Raw genomic sequence first — 9,988 nt, 5'->3', positions numbered from 1 at the left:
AAAGTTAGCAGACATAGTGGTCCAGTTACTCGGAGGCAAGGTGGGAGAATCGCTTGAACTCAGGAGGCAGAGGTTGCAGTGAGCTGAGATTGCACCACTGCACTCCAGCCTGGGTGATAGAGTGAGACTCTGTCTCCAAAGAAAGAAAAAAGCCATTGAATTGTACACTTTTAATGGATGAGTTGTATGGTATGGAAATTACACCTCAATAAAACCGTTATAAGAAATTCACGCCGGGCGCGGTGGCTCACGCCTGTAATCTCAACACTTTGGGAGGCCAAGGCGGGCGGATCATGAGGTCAGGAGATCGAGACCACGGTGAAACCCCGTCTCTACTAAAAATACCTTGGTGGCAGGGGCCTGTAGTCCCAGCTGCTTGGGAGGCTGAGGCAGGAGAATGGCGTGAACCCGGGAGGTGGTGCTTGCAAGTGAGCGGAGATGGAGCCACTGCACTCCAGCCTGGGCGACTGAGCAAGACACCATCTCAAAAAAAAAAAAAAAAAAGAAAAGAAAAGAAAAAAAGAAATTCATCAGTGCACAGAAATGAAACAGTGAGTTTTTGGCCAATGTCAGCACCATCACCTCAGATTTTTCCACCACATCGTCTGCTACGTACTTGACTAGCCGGGACTCCAGTTGACTGAGCCCTGAGATGCAGTCCCTGGCAGAGAGCAACGGGGACCAGGCAGACGCCGAGAGAAGCGAACTCATCAGCCAGGGGCGGCCTGTGGAAACCGACAGTGAGAGCGAGTTTCCCGTTTTCCCCACAGCTTTGACTTCAGAGAGGCTTTTCTGAGGAAAACTGCGAAAAGTGACTAAGAGCAGCCGGAGAAATTCTGAAGGAAGTGAAGTGAGTTGCACAGAGGGAAGTTTAACACCAAGTTTAGATAGCCGGAGAAAGCTCTTCAGTTCCCATAAACTCATCGAATGTGATACTCTCTCCAGGAAAAAATCAGCTAGGTTCAGGTCAGACAGTGGAAGTCTAGGAGATGCCAAGAACGAGAAAGAAACACCTTCATTAACTAAAGCGTTTGATGTTATGAAAAAAAAGAAAGCCAAGTGGGAGCTTTCTGACACCCACCAGAGGCGAATTTGAAAACAGGAACCTACATGGAAAACGAAAATAGCAGATCGGTTAAAACTGGGACCCAGAGCCCCTGCGGATGACATGTTTGGAGGAGGGAATCACAAAGCGAATGCTGAGACTGCTGAAAGGAAAAGCATCCCACGCAGACGTACTCTAGGAGGGCACAGAGATGCTACTGAAATCAGCGTTTTGAATTTTTGGAAAGTGCACGAGCAGAGCGGGCAGAATCGGAACTTTCAGCTGTGAACCGGTTAAAACCAAAATGCTCAGCCCAGGACCTTTCCATCTCAGACTGGCTGGCCGGGAAACGCCTACACACTAGTACCTCTGACCTTAGCAGAGGATAAAGTGGAGCTCCCCAGGCGGAGAACCCAAGCACCTTAGAAACAGCCACGACCCACACACCTTTGGCCTTTCAGTGCGACACAGGCGGTTCTTCCAGCACCTTGGCTTCAACAAACAGGCCCCTTCTTTCCATACCACTGCAGTCACCTGACCAAATGAACGGAGAAAGCTTCCAGAACGTGAGCAAAAATGCTAATTCCGCAGCGAATGCCCAACCTCATAAACTGTCTGAAACCCCAGGCAATAAATCACAATTTCATCCCTGTCTTTAAACTGGGGGTATGTCCACTCTAGCAAGTAAAAAGCTACTGCTACACATTCCAGGAACTGTCAATATTTTCTTGTACCAGAATTGTTACTATGCAGCCTTCATTTGGGCTGGTTTCATCATTTTGCACTGTGAAATAGCTTTACAGTGGATTACTACAGCCAGAAGAACATATATATATGTATTATATATACATATGTTATACATATTATATATGTATATATGTATTTAAAATATATCATATTTTATATATACATACATATATACATACATAATAAATATATGTATTTAAAAATATATCGGATAGTTGTATACAAATGAGCAAAGCATTTGTTGCAACTTACTACATAGCATATACCCCAAGTCACTGAAGAAAATCACTGGCATTAGTGTGCAACAAGTTTGTTCTTTTGGCTTCATCACAAACAAAAGTGCCTCATCATAAAAATACATGTGGTTTTTAGGGTGCCATATTGTTAAAATTAGATAACTTACATTGAATAAATGAATGTGTTTTATCGGTAACAAATTTCATTACATTTACCAGTTTTAACACAGGTGGATACAGAACTTCCATTCTTTAGTCATTCCAGGTGGATCTGAGTTTTATATTCCAACTTTTAATACAGTTTTTGGGTTTTGTGTGACTTGAATTTTTAATCTTTCTGTAAAATACGTAACTTAAATGAATGTATTAAATGTGTATCTTTTCTCCAGATACCAGATTTGATATAAACGTTGTAACATAGGTGTGTAGATAGTGGATCCTGGATGGAACTGGCTTCTTTATCAAGAAGAATATAATTCTGCATGAGGACTTAATGAATCCAAACCTGTGTCATGCCTGTGTCCATATCCAGTTAAATACTGGAAATAAAAATCATTTTGGTGAAAAAAAAAAGAAAAAAGAAAGAAAGAAAGAAATTCAGCAGGGCGTTAGCATTAGAAAGAATACCAGACCAATCTGAATGAATGCTGGACAGATGGCCCCACCCACAGGGCTGCACCGGTGCCTACCAGTGGCCTCCAGCCACCGGACAAACATACACAGTCTGTTGGCTTCCCAGGCTCAGAAAGACTCCAGATCATAATCTAGTGCAGAGAATCTTGAAGGTGGGAAGTACAGGCAAGATCCAACGCAATCCTTGGGCTCCCTAGAAACAGATCCTGAGATAAGGATGTGGGTGGGAATAGTTTATTTGGGGAGGGTTCCAGGAAGGGAAGGAAGTTAGAATACGTGATGAACAACTGAGGCTCAATCCCATTTCGGGGCGAGGGAGAGGGGGCATTTATCCTCCACCCTGACCATCACTGTGCAGGGGGGAGTGCTCCTGGGGCATTCACTGCCTTCTTCTCACCCTGGCTTGGGTGGATGGAGCCCACAGGTGCAGAGTCACAGCTTGCCTGGACGTGTGCTGGATTTTTGAGTGCCAAGGAGTATGGGCAGGGCAGCCCCAACTCCACCTTGCCTGGGCAGCTCTCAGGTGCTGTGAAACCATGGGTAAGCCCTGGCCCCTGCAGGCCTCAGTTTCCCCTATCTGGAAAGTACAAAAAGAAGGTGATGAGAGCAGTGTTCTCAATGGGGCATTTGGCCATATCTGGAGATATTCTGGGCTGTCACAACAGGGAGGGAAGGTGTGTCTGGCATCTAGTGGGTAGAGACCAGAGATGCTGAATCCTACAGTGCACATGACAGAATTTCACAACATAGAGTTATGTAACCCAAAATGTCAGCAGTGCCTCAGCTGAGAAACCGGAGCTAGGATCCACCCACCTCAGCCTGCCAAAGTGCTGGCATTTCAGGTGTGAGTTACCGCGCCCGGCTGAGAAATTCTACGAATGATTTTCAACTTGAACATGCCAAGCTCTGAGTATATCCCAGAGAAGGCTTATGCCAACCTCATGCCAGTCAGGGACCACTGCTCCTGTACCCCTGAGCGCTCCAGGCAGCCCCTCAGAAGCAGACGAGCCCAGGCTCCCTGACTCCAAATCTGCTGTGAGCCTCTCCTGGCTGTCCTGTACAACAGTGGGATATCCCTCACGAGCTGTGGGAGCAGAAGCCGGGACCATCCTAAAGGCCTGGAGACAGCCCTATAAGTCCTCACTCCTCAACCCAAGCCCTCAGAGTTTTACAAAATAGATTTCACTTTTTAGAGTAGTTTTAGGTTCACAGCAAAATTGAACAGAAGATAGAGGCTTCCCTTGTACGCCCTCCCCCAAAACATACGCAGCTTGTCCCACTCTCAACATCCCTCTCCAGAGTGGAACATTTGTTACAGATGATGAATCTATATCGACACTTCATCACCCCAAGCCCATGGTTTACATTAGGGTGGATGAATGTACTCGAGGTACATTCTGTGAGACTGGGCCGAAGGGTAATGACATGAATCTACCATAACTGTGCCATACAGAGGTTGCACTGCTCTAAAAATCCCCTGTGCTCCACCCGTTTATTCCTGTCTCCCCTCAACCCCTGGCTACCACTGATATTTTTGCTGTCTCCATAGTTTTTCCAGAGTGTCATAGAGTTGGAATCACAGAGAGTATAGCCTTTTCAGGTTGGCTTCTTTCACTTACTAACATGCACGTAAGTTTCCTCCACGTATTTTCACGGCTTGATAGCTCATTTCTTTTTAGCACTGAATAATATTCCATTGTCTGGATGTACTCAGTTTTTATCTGTTCCCCTGCTGAAGGACATCTTGGCTGCTTCCAAAGTTCTGGCAATCATGCATAAAGCTGCTATAAACATCCATGTGTAGGCTTTTGTGTGGACATGAGTTTTTAGCTCATTTGGGTAAATGCCAACGGGCCTGATTCCTGGGTTGTATGGTAGGAGTATGTTTATTTTATTACAAACTGCCAAGCTGTCTTCCAGAGTGACTTCACCATTATTGCATCCCCACCAACAATGAATGACAGTTCCTGTTGCTCCAAAGAGGGGAGGTGCCACACACTTTTAAACAGCCAGATCTCACAAAAACTCACTCACTCACTCACTCACTCACTCACTCACTCACTCACTCACTCACTATCAGAACAGCACCCAGGGGATGCTGTTCATAAGCACCCATTCATGAGAAACTGCCCCCCGATCCAATCACCTCCCACCAAGCCCCACTTCCAACATTGGAGATTACAATTCAACATGAGATTTGAGTGAGACATAGATCCAAATCATATCACAGCCGGACTTAAGTCCTAGCTCTGCCACTTACCAGTGGGACCTTGGTCAAGTTGCTTAACCTCTCTGGGCCCTGGGAGAAGCAGCACAGTGCAAAGTAGCACTTGTGTTTTGGGATGTCTGCCCATGTAACTCTTAGACTGGGGCACCTATGGAAACTGCCATTTTTTATACTTAGTATCTTAATACTGAAGTCCTTTTGTCTCAGTCCACTTCATGTTGCTATAAAGGAATACCTGAGGCTGGGTAATTTACAAAGAAAAGAGGTTTATTTGGCTCGTGATTCTGCTGGCTGGAAGTTCAAGACTGGGCATCCAGTGAGGGCCTCAGGCTGCTTCCACTTGTGGTGGGAGGTGCAGAGGAGCCCCGTGTGTGCAGAGATCACATGGACAGAAAAGAAGCAAGAGTGGGGGCAGGTGCCAGGCTCTTTTTAACAACCAGCTCTCTTGGGAACTAATAGAACAAGAACTCACCCCATGGGAGGGAGAGATCCATCCGCATGCCCCATCCCCTAAACACCTCCCATTTGTCCCCACCTCCCACATTGGGGATCAAATTTCAACATGAGGTTTGTAGGGAACAAAGATCCAAGCCATAGCACCCTTCTCCCACCTGGCAGTCCTGAGAGCCTCTCTTCATGCCTAGTTTCTGCTCCTCTGTACCCTGGATGAGTGCTTTATCTCTTTAAGAGGCTTCCCCATGCATGAGTCGTGGAGCCAATGTCTTAAGCCAAATGGTCTCAAACACAACATCCATAGTGGACAAATATCCATCTACCCATTTTTTGCGTGATTCAAAATAAGGTAAGATATAGGTATGGCTGCTGTGACAAAGGCCAATGACAGACAAGTGTATTTCTTTCTTGGGTAACAGTCCAAATATCAGCCATGCAGAACAGATAAGGAGGCTCTGTAGTGCAGGGTTTCAGCTTCTCTCTCTTGCATGGTTTCCCCATCTTTATTCATGGCTCCCACCTCATGATTCAACATGGCTGCTCCAGCTCCTACCATCACAACTGCATTCTATCAGAGGGAAAAGTATAACCCCAAAGTGGCACAACTTACTTTATTAGCTTTACTTTACATGACTCACTGCAGGGGAGGCCAAGAAAGGTGATCTTTAGCTGATAGGACCATAAGCCAGCCAAAAATCCTCATCTGATGTGAGAAGATATTAGAGTCAGCTGGTAGTTTTGCCCTACATAACAGAACAAGATAGAAGTTTAATTTTATTCATGTGGTTGGATGAATACTGAGACCAAGGGGTGTGAGGAAAAGATCCCTAAATCCCCAACAGAGTAATGGGCAAGAGGCTGGAGTGAGACAGAAGCCTGTTTGGAAAAGCTGTCAATGTTTTCTTTTGTTCAATCAACAAACAGGCATTGAGCATCTCCACTGTGTCTGACACTAGAGTGGACACTGAGTGTATGCAGCGAGGGAAGTGGGTGAAAAAGCTTGGTTGTTCCCAGCTGACATGGTGATCAATTTTTTGCATGCCTTTAGTATTGTGCCTCTGTTTACTGAGCACCTAATATGTGCCAGGCCTGGGTAGGGGATAATGAAGCGGAAACAAATCCAGCCTGATCCCAAAAGACTCTCACAATGAATAGGCACTGCCCACAAGCCACATGGGAATGCCCGGCTCTCTCTGTTCGAATCACACCTGCCTGGGATGGGGTGGGGGTGAGGAAAGGAGGAGGGATGGCCTGATCTTCAGCAGCATCAGTTCCTGAGCCCTGGTTCCAATCTCACCCCTATGCTGTCCATCTGTGGCCCTTTCCCCTCCTCTGATGTTCCAGGTCTAGAGCAGGATTCATGGTCCTCTCCTCAAGGCAGCGGGGATCTCAAGGGACTTGGACCTCTAGAAGTCACCAGGGAAGGGGTGTGGCTGGTTGGATCTGCTATCCAGGTGGCATGGGGAACATGTAGAGTGACCCACTCATCCTGGTTTGCTTGAACTATCCCAGTTTTAGCTCTGCAGAGCCTGCCTCCTGAGAACCCCCTTGGTCTGGGGAAACTAGCAGAGTTGGCCACCCTAGAACCTTGGATTGTATCTGGGTCCTCCCCTACCTCCCAACTTCGAAACCAGTGCTTCTCCACCCTGGCTGCACATTAGCATCTCCTGGGCAGGTTTTTAAGAATGCTGCTGCCTGGGTCCCCCTGCCAGACGAGTTCATCCAGAGTTCAGGGTTGAGGCTGGGTGTGGATCTTGTAAAAACAAAAACAAAAATTAAAAAAACAAAAACTCCCAGGGGATTCAAGGTGGAGCCAGGATGTGAGCCCCTCCTTGGGGATGAAGCCGAGCCAGGAGATGGTAGAAGGTAGATTTTTGTTTTCTAGCTCCAGTGGGAGCTCAGGAGGAGTGGAGAAGGAACGCTGGGTTGGGGTTCATTGACTCGTTCCTTCACCCACTCATTCATTCATTCACCCACTCATTCACTTATTCATCAGTTATGTACAGAGGACCTGCTATGGGGACCTGCTATGGGTCAGCAGCTGTCCTGGGGCTGGGGACATGGACTGGGGGAAGAGGGTGATCATGAACTTGTTTTCAAGAAGCTCACATTCGAGTCGGGAAACACACAGTCAACAAGCAAGTCATCTGGATACTTCCAGATGAAGATGGGAAGGAGCTTGATGGAGTGATGTGTTGGATGAATGGGGCTACATCAGCTCCTGAAAGCCATTGGTTGGGTGCAGCATCTGGGGGCTTCACCACTCCAGACCTTTGGCCTCAACTGCTGGGTCTTCAGGCTTGTGAAAGACAGAGACAGCCCCCAGGCAACGTCCCAGGTGTTTGCCAGAGAGTGAGTGTCATAAGATCCTAGTGTGGCACCGACCACAGCTCCTCCAGAAAGTGACCTCTGAGCTGCCACCTGAAGGACATGGAAGAGCTGGACAGGTGACGAGCACGCCAGGGCATGTGGAGGGCATGCCAGGCAAGGGGGATGGTAAGGGCATAGTCCCCAAGGTGTGTGGAGGGCATATCAGGCAAGGGAGACGGCGAGGGCATAGTCCTCAAGTCAAGTTTGGTGCATTCCAAGAACAGCCACAAAGGACGGTGGGCAGTGTGGTCTGGGCGAGGAAGAGAGAGTGGCAGGGGCTGACAGTGGGGAAGAAGTCGCCAGGGCCAGGCCATGCGGAGCTGAGATTTAACTGTGTGGGCAAGGAAGCCTCTAGAAGGTTTTGAGCAGGCATCTACGGGATCCACTTACTGCTAGACAACAAGCTCACTTCGCATGTGGTCTGGAGAAGGGATTGTAGGAAAGGGCACAAGAGGAAAGAGGAGAGATGGTCTCACCCTCCTGGGTGGCCTTGGCCAGTCCCTTTTCTTCTCTGAGATTCAGTCACTTATCTGGAAAATAAGGCCAACAAGCCAGGCCCCATGTGCTTCAGAGGGGCATTTCAGCTGTGTGCAGTAGCTCATGCCTAGAGTCTTAGCATTTTGGGAGGCCAAGGTGGGAGGATCACTTGAGCCCAGGAGTTTGAGACTAGCTGGGCAGCATAGCAAGACCCTGGTTCTACAAAAAAAAATTTTTTTTTTTTTTAATTAGCTGGTCTTGGTGGCGTGCACCTGTATAGTCCCAGCTATTTGGGAGGCTGAAGCAGGAGGATCACTCGAGCCCAGGAGGTCGAGGCTACAGTGAGCTGTGATTGTGCCACTGCACTCCAGCCTGGATAACAGAGTGAGACTCTGTCTCTACAAAAATAAAAAATAAAAGAACGGTGTTTGGTGACTCCCATGAGTGGAAGTCCCCTGGCTACAGCTGGATGAAAGTCTCCTGGCTGTGGCAGAACACACGGAGGGGGCTTGACACCACCCTTTGGGTAGAAGTGGCCAAGCCTGGACCCACCAAATTCAGAGTGGGGCCTTTCTCAAGTTCTCTGCTTTGTGGTTGGGTTTTTCCAAGTGAACTGAGCTAAAATTATGAATGGTGAACGCAGTGTCTCGGAGGTATAAGGGCCAAGTGAGGCTGAGAAATGAAAATCCAGTCCTGGCCGGGTGCGGTGGCTCAAGCCTGTAATCCCAGCACTTTGGGAGGCCGAGACGGGCGGATCCCGAGGTCAGGAGATCGAGACCATCCTGCTGAACACGGTGAAACCCCGTCTCTACTAAAAAGTACAAAAAAAGTAGCTGGGCGAGGTGGCGGGCGCCTGTAGTCCCAGCTACTCGGGAGGCTGAGGCAGGAGAATGGCGTGAACCCGGGAGGCGGAGCTTGCAGTGAGCTGAGATCCGGCCACTGCACTCCAACCTGGGCTACAGGGCGAGACTCCGTCTCAAAAAAAAAAAAAAAAAAGAAAGAAAATCCAGTCCTCAAGGTATCTTGGCCAAGCAGCCCTGGGGCTGGCTGGTCATCTCACTCTGAACTCTGGGACGCAGTAAGTGTGGCTGACAATTCCTAGCAGCATAGCACCAACTCCATATTCACGTTGAACACGAAGAAAGCTGGACTGAGCTCTGAGAGAAGGGCAGAGCTGCAGACGCTTGGATTTCTCCAGACAGAATCCAAGAGTGATCACATCTCAGTGAAGGTCCCAAATCTTAGTGTATTCAGATCTTTTCTATTTGGCTGCCAGGAAACTCAGACCCATTCATAGTTCTCCTCCACAAATATATTCTAGAACCTCAACGGTGGCTACGGAGATTTACTAACACTGAATATCCATTTATCATAGGTTCCCTACCTACCAGGTACTGTGCTAAGCACTTAATATGAGCAAGGACTGGTACCATTCCCATTTTAGAGTCGAGGCGATGGAAATCCAGCAACATGAATTCACCTCGTGGGAGCCACTAGTAGGTAGCCATTGAAATCGATTTTCTCCATCCTCTGTAAAAATAGAATTCAGGGCATGGTGGTGCTTGTTCGTAATCCCAGCTACTCAGGAGACTAAGGTGGGAGGATTGCTTGAGTCCAAGAGTTTGAGGCTGCAGTAAGCTATGATTGCGCCACTGCACTCCAGCCTGGGTGACAGAGTGAGATCCTGTCTCTAAAAAATAAAAATAAAAATAAGGGCTGGGCTCCCAGCACTTTGGGAGGCCAAGGTGGGAGGATTGCTTGAGGCCAGGAGTTGGAGACCAGTCTGAGCAACAAAGTGAG

General features: G+C 47.9%; 1 pseudogene; it reads left to right on the top strand.

Annotated features, from left to right (window-relative positions):
• The first annotated feature begins 397 nt into the window (after nt 1–397).
• Nucleotides 398–1,710, top strand: LOC106994944 (rho GTPase-activating protein 21 pseudogene; annotated as a pseudogene).
• Nucleotides 1,711–9,988: the final 8,278 nt, after the last annotated feature.

This window comes from Macaca mulatta, chromosome 20 (assembly GCF_049350105.2).
Source record: "Macaca mulatta isolate MMU2019108-1 chromosome 20, T2T-MMU8v2.0, whole genome shotgun sequence".
Lineage (NCBI taxonomy): Eukaryota > Metazoa > Chordata > Mammalia > Primates > Cercopithecidae > Macaca > Macaca mulatta.
This window is presented reverse-complemented; position numbering and strand designations above follow the sequence as displayed.